Genomic DNA, 15,043 nt, shown 5'->3' with positions numbered 1-15,043 from the left:
TGCAACGTACAACACTGCAAAGAACTTAGAATGCATCAAAGCTCTATATAGATCAGTTTTGCCCAGTCTGATACTATCATATCTATTGGAGGGTACTCTAAAATTAGCAGCCCCAACTTATCTGATCCAGACAAAGCTTTTATTATTATTAGTCTCGTTGGTAATTTACATGGTGATAAATTCGGTTTGGGAGCTGAAAGACTCAATCTTCTAATAAGAGGAACTTTCAAATAATTACCTTCTGCAGCTGAATAGATTCTAGAACTGAAGGCCCTCCAGCTATTCTCAGAATGTCACTCCTAAAAACTGATTGGGATTGCCTGGATCTTGTGTCCAACAATAGATAAGAGACCCTATCAAGTCTCTAATTTTCTGGCTGAATATAGAGACAGGCAGTTCAACACTACAAAGGCTTCCATACAAAGTTACTTTATTGGATTATATCAGGCATCCTCAAGGTATAGCTTACAGTTATGCTGAGATTCATCTAATGTCCAGTCTTTGCATTGTCATCTTCATAGTGTGAAAAGATAGTTATCTTCATCCCATAACGATACAGCAAGGGAAGATTCCAGCACGATGCTGGGATCCAGGTAAGAATGACCAAAACTCCCCCAGTCCAACCAGAGGTCAATTGTGACCAATCAGGATTATAGATTGACCATATGACATGAACTACATCTCCCATGAGGCATTCCCTTAAGGGGACAGCTCCCAATTCCCAACTAACTATGCTGTCTAACCAGCACACTATATACTGTCTAACCAGCATAGACCCGGAGATTCAGTATGCCACAGACATAGTGAAAAAGTTTATTTTCTCACATCAAAAATGGAAGACAAGCTACTTGAAATATAATTTGCCCAATATAACCTTTTGTTAACATATTATACAAACAAAGAAATAGCGTTTTTTAAAAATCTAGGCTGGGGTTTTATTGCATCGTGTGAACTAACAAGTTTATTTTCTAAGATACTTATTCTACGTGTGTTCTGTAAAAAGAATTATTTGATACTGATAGGGAAAACATTTTTTAAATTAAATCAAGATCCCTGCAGTTATAAACCTCATGTAACAGGTAGAAATTCTATAGAGGAAGTTCTTCTGATTATTTCACTCTGTTCCAGACTGGTAGATTTCCTTATTCATCCACACAGGCACTAGGTAACAAAAGCAAGAGGTTCTGCCAAGAGAGAAAAATATATTTAATCTGATGTTTCTATCAATTTTTTCCTGGCAGAATTCCCATCGAAGCAGACAGAGCACATGTTTTCATATCACCTCATCTTTAGTGGGAGAAATGTCATTACTGAATGTAAAAGACAGAGGAACCTAGCCAGGATAATTGAAATATTTCTGGAACTTCCATCGCATGCAGGTCGTGTGTGCCTCAGGTTCTCCGCAGGTTCACCCTGAGTTCTTGGTTGCAACTAGGTAGATGCTGGGGGAGGAGTGGACTAGGCAGCCAGCCAGCCAGCCAGTGTGCCTGTTCCCCCTTTATCTGAAGAACATAAATGCTGCAAATGATAGTTCTGCCAAGTGGCAGAAGGAGCCCATTCAGGAAATTGGACAGCTAGCCAACCAGTTCCAACTCTTCAGCTCTTAACCCTTAATATGCCAAAGTTTCTTCTGCCTTATCTAATTTACAGGACTTCATAGGGACTCAAGAGGTGTTTTTTTTTTCAATTTTCAGACATTTATTTGCCTTATATGTGAGATAGCAGGAATTTCAAAATATTTATTTATTTAATTTATTTATTTATTGAACTTATATTGCTGCCTGCCCATGGCAACTCGAAGCAGCTTACAGAATGTAAAACCATATTTAAAATTTAAAAAACAACAATAGAAACTAACAAAAAGAATCAAATAACTTAATAAAGTACAATAGAACAAAATCTGGAAAAAAAAATCACCCCCCAACTCCCACCCACCCACCCCCTGCACCGATGTCAGCAAATCACACTAGCCATTTGATGGGCTCCATCCTGCTCTAAAATATGGTAGTGTCAAGGCTAAAGGAAATATGACTTCAGCAACAGAGTGATCAATGTCTGGAATACTCTACCTGACTCTGTGGTTTCTTCCCCAAACCCCCAAAACTTTAACCTTAAGACTGTCTACTATTGACCTCACCCCTTTCCTAAGAGGTCTGTAGGGGGCGTGCATAAGCGCACCAACATGCCTACCGTCCCTGTCCTATTGTTTCTTTTTATTTTTCTTATATGTATCCATTTCATGTATCCATAACTATGTTTATACTTATACCTGTTATCTTATAATTGCTTGACAAAATAAATAAAATAAAAATAAAATTAATTCACATGCTTTAAAAAAACAAACAAACCCAAACCATACAGATTTTCCAAATCCAAGTTTCTAGTTTTGCCCACTTTGAACATCTGTCCCTTATCTGCTAGGTGTATCAAAAGGTTGCCTACTCATTTGGTAAGTGCAATAAATAGAATTAATTCCTTGCCATTCTTCTTTTTTCCAGAAGTACCAAATGATATTGCAAAAAAATAAAAAATAAAATAGAAAAAAACCCAGGAACAAGGAACAAGCTTCTCCAGATACCGTCCTGGTTTAATCTACTTTTTCCTCCCCAAAAGCTGAATGGATTTAATTGCTGCTTTCAAAGGGGGAGGGGTTAAAAGCTAGTCTGGATTCTATTCTAAGAGTTGGGGGTGCCTATTCTGGAACAAATGTAATTGGTTGTTCTTTATAGCATCAGAGATCCTATGGTAATGGTAAAGTTCCCCACTAGAGGGAACCAGATGCTTCAGAACAGTATTTCTCAAACTTGACAACTTTAAGAGCATGATCTTCAACTCCCAGAATGCCCCAGCCAGCTCTCTAGGGAATGTTGGGAAGTCAAATCCACATATTTTAAGATGGCCAAGTTTGGGAAACGCTGCTTTAGATGCCATTTGCCTCTATATGCAAGATGTGTCATTACATGTCAGTTCCAAAGGTGCCTTTTCAAGAGACAACTGGACTTTCTTTGAAGACATTTCGCTTCTCATCCAAGAAGCTTCTTCAGTTCAGTCCACCACTGGGTGGTGGGGAATGGAAGGGTTTATATTCCTTGCAGATTGAGGCTACTTGGAAGTTTATTTGGGTCCTCAGGGTCATCTGAGTAGTGCAAATGGGTGTGGAGCCTTCTTGGATGACTGAGAATCTCCATAGACACTCTATATGTCAGAGATTGCAGCTGATAGGTAAAGTACTGTGTTTTGCAATTCTGACAAGTGCAGGTTCAATTCAATTTCTAACTCATATTCTAACTGAAAGGAATAATATGGAAGATAACCTTCTCTATCTATGAGGAGAGGAGGGCAACAGCTGCCAAGGAGACCTCCTCAGTCTTTCCTTACCTACATTTAATTTGGGGAGGGGTCCTAAGAAACTTTTTCTTTCTCCTGATGAGGTTGCCTTCATTTAACCTCTATCCCATACCTGAGGTAGCTTTCAATCATCTTTAGTTGTCCTAATGAAAAGCACTATTTCCCCCATTACCCTGACTCATGGTTTGCCATGTCTATAATTTGATGTACTATACAGTACTACCTTAAGAGATGAGATCAGTTCAACATCCATTGACCACTTCGGTTTGCTTCAGCCAGGCCATTTCCTCTGGGTCCTGGGCACTGTGTTTCAGCATCATTCTTCTCTGGGGTCCTTCTTTCAAAATCTTTTCAAAAGTGTATCTATCAGGTCTTCAAACTCTCAGTCAGCAATTGCCCAGCAGTGGCATTGGAGTGGAAGGTTGTGCTGTGAAATGGGAAAGGGGAATCTCTCTCTCTCTCTCTCTCTCTCTCATTCTCTGCTATTTTGTAGCTCTACTCTTTCGAGACTTGTCATTTGTTCAGGCTGCTTTTGAGCACAGATTTAGTGATCTCCTGTCCTGTCATGTCCAGATAATTAGAATTCCTTTGAACATGAAACACTTGCACAGAATATGTTTTGACAATAGCTCATCCCTTCTCTTCAGTCCCATCCCACATTAAGGAGAACGATTGGAGGTATTTTCACACTGACTGCTGATGTTTGCAGGTAGGAAAACAAGTCCAGGGAACTCCACTAATCCCTGCCTTTAATATGCCTTGCACATTGTAAATAAGGACAGCCCCTTTGCCTTCAGAGGATTTGGATTGCCAGTGGAGACATCAAATTTTATAGCAGATCTGAGACTCTGTTGTATTTGTAAGAATACTTTGAAGACCAGCAGTAAAGCTATATATATCTTACTATTATGGTTATCTACAAAAGATTTTTCCTCTTTACAGCATATGGAATCCATCTTGCTTTGCATATTCATTGGCACTTGTGAGTAGGACCTTGAAGATTATAGGAGACAGGTTTTGGATGGGATAAGAGAGTTTCCTTATTTTTTCATAGGATCCTCATTATAAACACAGTTTGGACTTCTGCAAAGTAGCCTTCCACATTCTTGCTGGTTAATGATAACATCTTTCTCTTTTCCCACCTGAATTAACTTCCAGATTCTCTATTTATGGAAGAAAACAGTGCAAGAAAAGCAGCTCAGGAAAATTGGGGTGGGGTGGGGGCATAATATTAAACTTTGCCACTTTGCCTTCCTCTGCAAACATACCATCTCTGACATTATTGAATTAATGGGACAAACATGTTGGGACAAAGGCATGTGCCTCCCACCTTGCAATTTTACCTTTGGTTGCAATACAGAAATGTAGATAGCAGTTTTCTAGAAGTTAAGAGAGACTATTAGCCTTCAGACAAGATCTGTAGATTTCACGAATCTGCCTAGGTCTTGGAGGCCTGGCCACTGACTATTGTCAGCTTCACCGATTACCTGGAATCTCCATTAAAACTGTTTCCTCATTTTTTAGTTCTTTTAATCTTTCAATGATCTCGCTTACTGCATGCTGGTTGCCATGTGAGGTTACTCATTTCTCATATTATCCACAATCTGAAAGACTTTTAATGATATAAAGCATTTAGCAAGAGAGAGATATATAACTAAAACTACGCACTCCCGACTTATTAATGATGATGATAGATGTGATCATTCCAGTTTGGGGGAAGAATTTGATTGCCTTAGTTGATTCTTGTTCATGGAGAATTGCTCTCCATGCATTGTCCTCATGGGGTATGGCTCCAGGGAAAGGGGATCCAGCCAGATTCCATTGGCTTAATGCAGATGTTTTGTGACCAGTTTTCCCTAACCCAACTGTAGCCCTCCTCCTGATCCTTATGCATGGGTGTGGGTATACTTTTAAGCAGCACAATGACCTTGCTGTAGATGAGAACTTGGAAGTGGGTTGATTCCCCATGAGTTAGTAAACAGAAAAGGATGTTTCCCAAGTTGTTTGTTTTAATTCTATAATTGTAGCAGCATGGTGCCAGACTCAGAAGACTCTAAGCACTTTACACCTTAAAGTATAAAAAAAGAGTAAGAGCATAAAAAGCAATAAAAGCACAAAGCTGCCATAAAACAATAGGCATAATAGTGACCGTTCATTCCATCAAGACCCTCTGGAGCAATCATGTCTGGAAGAATAGCAGTAAAATTATCAATCTAATCTCTAGAGGGCCTGTGGTATAAAATTGCACTGCAACTGAAGAACAGTGGCTATAAACCCAAGGCTCTTACATGGAGGACCATTGAAAGATATTGGTGGCAGGTCTGCACTGGGCAAACTGAGTGGGTTGCCTCTGTGCAGAGAAGGTATCTGCAAGCACCTCCCTTGGGCCAAATTACCCCATAACTCTTAAGAGGCATAGTATTTTTCAACATTATCCCACAGTGACAGAGACATCTAAATATAAGGAAGATGGGAGGAAACTGAAAAACAGTCCTACAAGTAGCTTCAGCTCCTTAAAATTGTGTTTTCACACATGAGGATGAATACTAATAGACAGGAAACTTTCAATATTTTGCCATGCTGGTTGGAAATGCTGGGAATTGCAATTTAATGCACCCAGCTTGTACCAGGCTGGGCAAAAACTGGTATAAATCTTTCTTTGGGTTCTGTTATGGACGTATGATACATTTACCATGGAAAGCATATTGGATGAGGGATGTCATGGCTAAAGAGTGTTGTCTAGGCACAAACTGGCCCCTTACTTATGAGGAACTATTGTGAAGCTCTCTGGGAAATAAAGCACGGTGAGATTAGAAGGTGGACATGGGAGGTTTATGGATCCAAGCATAGCATTGGCAGCTGCCTCCATTGTCCTGACAAACTTATCCTTTTCTCTTTATTAGGCTGATTGCCATCAGAAATATCAGAGGGGAGGAGTAAATACTCCTACTGTAGTTGTGCCCACAAGTTGTCTCTCCTGATTTACTGGCCAGCTACTCTGGCTCCCCAGCAGGCTTTCTGGGACAGTGGTTAGAGAACTCCTCTAGTCTAAAAGAAGCTCATGCTGCCTAGTTTTGCGTAGCACTCCTAACTGCCTATAATGTTCTCCAATGAGCTGCAGGAGGGGACCAGACCCACTGCAGTGATAGTTGTGTCCAGCAATTTTTAAAGAGGAAAACCCAGAGGAGTGGCAACAGAAGACAGGGGCCAGGATCTATGGGGAGTGCTTGCCTGAACTAGCCAATATATGTTAAGCTGACCATATGGGTCATCTGGCTGCACCTCTGGAAAAAAAAGGTTGGCAAAGAACATTGGAATTTGCATGTCTTAAAATTGCCATGGGCTGCTGCCAGTTGCAGCAGGAAAACACTACACTCCAACCAGACCATCTACAGTTTAAGACTGATTCACTCATGAACGGGAGATGAAGACAACATCATGAAGGCCACAGCTGAATTAAGGAGGTTGCTAGGATGTGTTTGTACTGTGTTTGGAGGCATGATGAGAAAGGCCTCTCCTCGGTATTCTTAAAGTGTTCTCTTTCTATTCTTGAATCGACAGAGGCTGCCTCCATAGGCCTAACAAAATCACCTCATTTCTTTTTCTTAGGCTATTAAAAAATGGCCAGTTAGGAAACACCTGAATGAATGAGGAAAAACCTTGGGCCCCCTCTTGCCAGGTTCATGTAATGCTGGGGTCTGCCTGGCTGAAGAGAAGCTGGCCCAGAGAATTTGGCCTTTTCCAATATGTTGAGTTAAAGTGCTTCTCATTAGAATCAGCAATGAATTATTGGCTTGAAATGCATGGTTCCTCCCCCTCAAATATCTACCCAGTCTCTACTTCTGGTTACTGCCAACAACCTGATTTCCCTCCGAGGGTAAAGGATGATGAAGCCTAACAGTTTATAATCCTTGAGATTGCCCATGGATGAATATGTGTGTTAAATCTGGTAGATCGGTTCTGGGTAGATCGGGTCACATTGAGAGGTGAGACTCAACAGTGTACATTCAGCTCTTTATTGCATGTATAGAACAGGTCAAGACCTGCGAGCCGCTTGGCTTTATACAGCCGGCCAGCGGCTCGGCGGCCAATGGCAGCGCTTCGAATCTCCCGCAATTGGCTCGGCCAATCGCGGTAGGTTCTTAGCGCACCAATCACAGAAGTTCAGTTAGCCAATCACGTCGTGGTCCGTGTGGACCAATCAGAATGTGAGGTTACAAGAATATTAATATAGAGCATCCCTCCCCTCATGGTTTCGTCCGACATAGCATGGTGATGTAGTCGCACAGGTAGGTGGGGCTCCGTACCTGCCTAGTTGACTTGCGTGGCTCAGTCTGTGTGCGATCGTTGGCCGATTCGGCCGGGCTCCATGTCGCTCTCAAACCCTTCGATGGAATCGCCTGGAAGGGTGAGCCGGGCCTGTTGCTGCAGCTCCCGCCCAGTCTACCTGGGTCGGTCGAGCTGCAGTCCCTGCTGTTCCCGCCTGGTCTTTCCGGGCTGGTTGAGCTGGCTTGGCTGTTCCTTCCAGGTGAAGCTCCCATCTGCAACAGCTCGAGGTCTGCTGGTAAGTATGGCTGGTTTATTTGGGGGTTGCTTTCTCTAGGTGGGGGGTTGTTCAGCTTGCGTTTGGGGGTGTTCTGCTAGCGTTTCCGGCCTTTTGTTGTCCCCCTGCTTGGTTGTTGTGGTTTCCCCCCCCCCTGCTTTCTGTGGTTGTTGTTGTCGGGGTGTCAGGGCTGTTGGCGGCTAGCCTGGACCGTAGCTGGTCGATGTGCTGCTTCCAGCTTCTTCCATCAGTGGTCTGGAGTCTGTATGACTGGGGACTGGTTACTTGTGTTATTTGCACCGGTACCCAGAGTGGGTCTCCCGTGAAGTTCTTTGCGTAGACCGTGTCCCCGATGTTGAATGCCCAGTGCCTGCTGGAGGAATCTGGGCGTTTCTCCGGGTTGTAGGTAGGGTGTAGTCGGTCCAGAGGGGACCTCAATTTCCTGCCCATCAGTAGTTCTGCTGGGCTTTTATTTGTGGTCGTGTTGGGCGTAATATGCTGTATGAGTAGCATTCTGTTTATTTTTTCCTGAATGTCGCCGGTTTCAATTTTCTGAATGGTTTTCTTCGTGTATTGAACCATCCGTTCCGCCCGTCCATTCGCCACCGGGTGAGCCGTCGAGGTTAAGGCATGTCTGATGCCCCGTTCGGCCAGGTATTTTTCAAATGCCAGTGCCGTGAACTGTGGGCCGTTGTCTGACACTAAGACATCTGGCAAACCGTCTGTCGCGAAAAGTCTGTTAAGTTTATCAACGACGGCTTCTGTTATTGCTGTCCTCATGGTGCTTACCTCTAGCCAGTTGGAGTAGGCATCCACGGTGATGAGGAATGTATGCCCCTTGTCTATATGTATATGTATATGTATATGTATTCGCGACCATGGTCCCCTGGGGGTTTCCCATTCCAGGACTGGAGCGGCGGGGGGTGGTGGACCTCGTTTCTTGGCATCTGTTGCACCTGGAGACCCATGTCTCGATTTGCTTGTCCATTCCTGGCCACCAAGCATAACTTCTGGCCAGGGCTTTCATCTTGACTATGCCCGGGTGCCCTTCGTGTAGCATTGCCAGTACTCTTTTCTGTAGTGTCTCTGGTATGACTACCCGGTCTCCCCAAAGTATGCATCCTTTCTGTGTGAACAGCTCGGTTTGCCGGTTCCTGAAGGCTTTGAACTGTTCGCTGCCATCGTTTTCCGGTCACCCCCTCTTTACCCAGCTCAATACCTGCGCCAGCCGCTTGTCTTTATTTGTTTCCCAGGCAATGTCTGGCGCAGTTAAGAGCGGGCTGGGTAAAGTCTCTATTTGCAGGGTTGTTGTTGTGGGCGCTGGGTCATCGTCCAGGTCTGGTAGGGGGGATCAGCTTAGCGCATCTGCATGCGTAATATTCTTGCCGGGTCGGTGTGACAGTTCGTATGAGTAGGCGGCAAGGAACTCGGGCCACCTCGTCATCTGGGGTGACAGGATGTTCGGGGTGGCCTTGTTCCCTGCCAGTATCCCAAGCAGGGGGTTGTGGTCTGTAATGATTGAAAAGGTCCTACCGTAAAGGTATTCGTGGAACCTTTTCACTCCGGAGATGATGGCGAGGGCTTCTTTGTCCAGCTGGCTGTAATTCCTCTCCGGTTTGGACAGCGTTCTCGAGAAGAAGGCGATGGGTGCTTCCTTCCCATCATGTAGGGTGTGACTGAGGACTGCTCCGATGCCAAAGGGCGATGCGTCGCATGTCACCGTCAGCGTCAGGGTCTCACTATACTGGATCAGGACTGCGTCTGATGTTAGCAGGTTTTTGGTCTGTTGGAATGCATTCTCCTCCCGCTTCCCCAAGTCCAGGTGGCTGCTTTATCCAGTAGCCTGTGCAGGGGCTCCACCGCGGTCGCCTTCTGGGGTAGGAAAACATTGTAAAAGTTAAGCAGTCCCAAGAATGCCTGCAGTTCCACCTTGTTCGTTGGTGTGGGGGCTTCCTTAATGGCTCTGAGTTTCTTTCCGGTGGGGTGGATTCCGTGTCAGTCTAGGAGGTACCCCAGGAATTCGACCCTTTCGGTGTAGAGTTGGCATTTCCCTTTTTTGACTTTAAGGCTGGCGTCTTTGAATTTTTGCAGCACCGCCCTTAAACGGGTTTCCAATTGTTTCTTGTTGGCGGCTGCGACCAGCACATCATCAAAGTAGGGGACCACTCCTTTTATTCCCTGGAGGAGTCTTTCCATGAGGCTTTGGAAGACTCCTGGGGCAACGCAGACTCCGAATTGGAGTCGGTTGCATCGGAATGCCCCCCGGTGTGTGACAATCGTTTGTGCTTCGGCTGTCTCGGCATCGACCGGCAGTTGCTGGTAGGCTTGCACCAGGTCGAGCTTTGCGAAGACCCGGCCTCCCCCCAGTGAGTGCAGAAGGTGCTGTACTACTGGGACGGGGTAGGCGCTTTGCTGCAGCACGTGGTTGAGGGTGGCCTTATAGTCACTGCAGATTCTTATGGAGCCATCTGGTTTGATGGGGGTGACTATGGGTGTTTCCCAGCGGGCATGGTCAATTGGCTCTAAAACCCCTTGCGCGATGAGCTTATCTAGTTGCTCGTCGATTTTGGGTTTGAGCGCAAAGGGTACTCGCCGCGGTTTGAGGCGGATCAGGGCGACGTTAGGGTTAAGGTTGAAGGAGATAGGGGCCCCTCGGTACTTGCCTACGGTGTTGTCGAAGACCTCCTGGAAGTCCCTCACGAGGGTCGCTTCCCAGTCAGCCTCGTCTGTGTGGTGGATGCCCGTCACTTCTATTCCCAGCGGGGAGAACCATTGCAGCCCGAGTAAACTGGAGGGGTCTTTGTCTACGATCGTGAGTGGTAATACCTCGGTGTGGTCTTTGAACGTGACTTTAAAATGTCCGATGCCGGCTACGGGGATGCGGTTTCCCTGGTAGTCCTTCAGAGTTAGTTTTTGGTCGTCTAGCTCATGGCGGCGGATGGTTGGCACTAGGCGCTTGATTGTGCACCAAGAGACCATGGAGAGGTAGGACCCGGAGTCCACTTCCATCTCGCAGGGCTGGTCTTCGATGCCTACCTCCACATGTACATTTTGGGCGTCAATGGTCGATGAATGGCCGATGACGACTGTCTAGTGGGTTTCTTTGCGTCGCTGTGCTTCGCTGAGTCGTCTGCTCTGGCCATCGCGGCTCCATTGGCTCTCAGCTTGGTGGTCTCGGTTTCTGGGCGGGGTGCTGTCTTGTCATCGGGGGCTGCTGCCTCATCGTTGGGGCTGTAGTTTTTCTTGTTCCGGCACACCTTGGCGATGTGCTCCCGCTTCTCGCAATGCCGGCAGATGGCATCAAGAAAACGGCATTCGGAGTGGGGGTGGTCGCCGCTGCAGCCGGCACAATGGAATCCCGACTTACATCCCCTCCGGTCCCGCCGATCGCATTCAGCCTGGAGCTGGTGGATCTCCTCTTCCTCGTCGTCGGTGTCGGACTGGGGGTCGAGTCGCCGTGATGAGTGGTTGTTTCTCAGTGGCTGGCTTCTGTGGGTCTTGCCATTGCTGGGGTTGCTTCATTGGTTGATGGCCGTTCCGTTGCGTTCGCCTGCCTCATCCGGGCCGCCGATTTGCGGGTGGCCTCGGCTGCGGTTGCCTCGGCGAGGGCATCGACGAGGGAGATGTTGCCTTTAGCCATCAGCCGGCTCTACAGTATGGGGTCTCTGAGCCCGAGGACGACTCGGTCGCATAAAGCCTCGCCCAGTTCGGCAAACCCGCACAGGCCCTCTAGATTCCTTAGTTGGGCCACAAAGTCGCCAATGGTTTCGCCCTCGCACTGATCTCGCCAGTAGAAGTCATGCCTTTGGATGAGTATTGGCATGGCAGGGGCATAATGGTGGCGCAAGATGGGCTCGAGGTCAGCCCAGTCCATTTCCTTCACGTCGGCGGGCTTGGCCAGTGCTTTGGCCATCTTGAATACCGCGGGCCCACAGTGTGTCAAGAACACGGCCCGTTCTCTCTGCCCATTGGCATCCTTGAGATTGCTGCACTCCAGGAACATCTGGAAGCGGTCGGTGTAAGATTCCCAGTCCTCGGTGGCTGGGTCGAATGGAGCGGGTGGTGGGGTGCTGCTGGCCATCTTGCTGGTCATTTCGCGCCGTTTGCCACGTGCTGGGTGGTTCGTCGCCTCACGATCCCATCCTCGTCGCCAGTGTTAAATCTGGTAGATCGGTTCTGGGTAGATCGGGTCGCATTGAGAGGCGAGACTCAACAGTGTACATTCAGCTCTTTATTGCATGTATAGAACAGGTCAAGACCTGCGAGCCGCTTGGCTTTATACAGCCGGCTGGCGGCTCGGCGGCCAATGGCAGCGCTTCAAATCTCCCGCGATCAGCTTGGCCAATCGCGGTAGGTTCTTAGTGCACCAATCACAGGAGTTCAGTTAGCCAATCACGTCGCGGTCCGTGTGGACCAATCAGAATGCGAGGTTACAAGAATGTTAATATAGAGCAATGTGGGAAAAGGCTGCTTTAGAACCTCCTTTTAAAGTCAGTTTCTACCCTTAATAATGGCTATTTGGTTTGGTTTTATTCATTCTCGGCATTCCGGGATTTTTTGGAGATTTCTTCAGCCAAGTGTTTGCCCCATATGATTACTATAGCTCCTAGAATTTCTTCCCAAAGAGGGGAAACTCTGTGATCAATAGCTGGAAAGTCGTCTTGAAGGAGAAAAGTTTGGGGAAACCTGCTGTAATTTAATAGTACAGATATTGCTAGGCATCCAAAAGAGCCAATAGTTTTGCTTTTGTTTTTGCTCTGAATTATATCTCTGGGGAGATTTTTGTTGTTCTTGTTCTGAAAATTACTAGCAGAGACCTGTTGGTATAATCTAATTAACAATGTCTGCTGTTGCCTAACTTCCTGCTTAATTTTCTCCAAAAGCAGCAGAGATGGCTACGCAAATATCCGCTTAACGATGCAATATTAATTTCTTATCCCTTATCTTTTTCTCTCCAATCTTCTTCCCTCTCCTTTGCTCTGAACACCATTGTCTGACAAAGAATTCCTTAAAATTGGAAAGTCTGCAACCAGATGACATATGTGGTATATACAATAAATTCTGTACTACATTTTCAGAGATGAAAAGAAGCCATGCCTTTGCTGTTGTACCACTTGTACAGTCTTCTCATTCTCGACACATCTATTTATATGCTGCAAAGGTTTTGCTCTGCCTGTTGTCCATTAAAGCTACTAAGAACCAGCCCTACCATTTGGCAGAATGAGGAAAGTCTCAGGCAAGAGATAGACAGTTCCAAGAATAGCTCTATTTTGGAGAGTAAAATAATCATTTAAAATTAGTTTCCTGTTGTCAATTGCTGTAGAGAATCTGTTCCCTCATCTTTGTCAAAGTACTGTACTTTTTCTACATGATAATGGGTGTGTGGGTGGATGGGGAGGTTTAATGACAAGCAATTCCAAATAAACAAATAGACCAGCCTCCTATTTAGGAATGTCTCTCTCAGTAAATAGACAGGTGAATCAACACTCTGAGCATGGACTTTTTTTTCCAGACAAATCAATAATCATTATATTGATTATATCCAATAATTCTTAAAATTGCCATATTATGTTTCTGCTGTGGAATATGCCACAAGGAACAAATCACATCTACACTACGTAATGTGTAGTAGTGTGCACTATAGGTACTCCTCAATTTATAACCACAATTGAGCCCAAAACTAATGTTGCTAAGCAAAACATTTGTAAAGTGAGTTCTCCCCCATTTTACAACCTTTCTTGTCACAATTGTGGTGAATTATATTTTATTTTACATAGTTCCCCTAAAGTCATCTACAATAAGTTGCTAGAGAGGGTCACCTGGGTCAATTTTACTCAATTGTGTTATGGTAAATAACTGTTGGATGAATTGCTATGATAGCTGTTGCAGCCATTTTGTGAAGAGGTAACTGTCCCATGGTAGCCATTTTGTAACAAAAGTGCTTAATGATTAAAATTTCCAAAATGGCCTCTTGACCCTATTATTTACCTACATGTACCCTATTTCTTGGTTGCGGGTTATTACACATATTTTGACCTGATCTTAATCTTATCAGGCACAAAATAGGCTGCAGAGCTTTTGATAGACTATGGCTGTTTTTAAAGTCACTCCTTGATTGATGTTATCCCTGAAACAGCATAATAGGCACATGGTTTCTGCCTTACCCCTAGGTGTATTTTGGACTTGATGGAGCTGGAAATGAATGGGGGACTCTGTACAGTATTCTGCAATACTAGTTACATTTATGATCATTTCTTGCCAATCCCTTTGCAACGTTGCAGCTAAATGTATGGAATCCTTCGATGCAGCTGCACCTCCCAATTCTGGTGGATCTGGTTCAAAGATTGGTTATTTGTCAATGATAAGTAAAGTCTGAGAAATTGGTTATAGTATTATTGGTTATAGTATTATTGGTTATAGTATATAGTATTATTGGTTATAGTATTGGCCTGTGGGTTTTTTCAATCATGTCAGAAGCATATTTTTGCATGAATCAATAGGTTCATTGCTTGATTTAGATAGAATGGTGATGTTTTGTAATGGTAATGTTTTCTTCTTGTGGAATTAGTTATTGCATGTGGCTCAAAGTATCTAGAGATGTTACAAGCCTGAACTGGTCTGTGGTCCCCTCTGCTGGTTTGTCTAAGTTATTTGGCTGGTGCCTCTTGAAATAGGTTTGTAAAAGGCCAACTGTTCCCTGATGGCCTATCCTACTAGTGTAGAAAATATGTTCTGATTGTCTTATCTTATATATTTATATAGCTGCCTACACATTAACTTGTGGCAGCGTGTAACGTTAAAAATCTCAGTTAAAAATTCACAATTTAACTCTCCCCCTATTATTTTGTAATTATAAAATATTCCTTGATAACATAAATTTTCGAGTTCATGTATAGTGTATTAGGTATGCAGAAATAACTGATAAAATGCCCAGAGGAGCTGACCTTTTTTAAAATGTGCTGTATTGTGCATTTCCACTAGAAGGCAGCCTATGTCAGCAGAAAAAGGAAGGGTGTGCTGTTGTAGAACTCCCAGCAGGGCCCCAATCACCTCCCTTCCACCTACCCCCCTCCTATCTCATTGATGCTGTTCTCTGCATCTCTTGTCCAGCTGCCATCTCTCTCCCCGTAGCCTTGTAAATCATAGCAGTCC

General features: G+C 44.9%; 1 long non-coding RNA gene across 1 annotated transcript; it reads left to right on the top strand.

The window, feature by feature from the left end:
- The first annotated feature begins 521 nt into the window (after nt 1–521).
- Nucleotides 522–5,478, top strand: LOC148127150 (uncharacterized). Its single transcript, XR_015741979.1, has 2 exons — nt 522–593; nt 2,499–5,478. It is a non-coding gene; the product is annotated as an uncharacterized LOC148127150 (long non-coding RNA).
- The last annotated feature ends 9,565 nt before the right edge of the window (nt 5,479–15,043 follow it).

Source organism: Pseudonaja textilis, chromosome 2 (assembly GCF_049901715.1).
Source record: "Pseudonaja textilis isolate UNSWEBS1 chromosome 2, rPseTex1.2, whole genome shotgun sequence".
Classification (NCBI taxonomy): Eukaryota; Metazoa; Chordata; class Lepidosauria; order Squamata; family Elapidae; genus Pseudonaja; species Pseudonaja textilis.
This window is presented reverse-complemented; position numbering and strand designations above follow the sequence as displayed.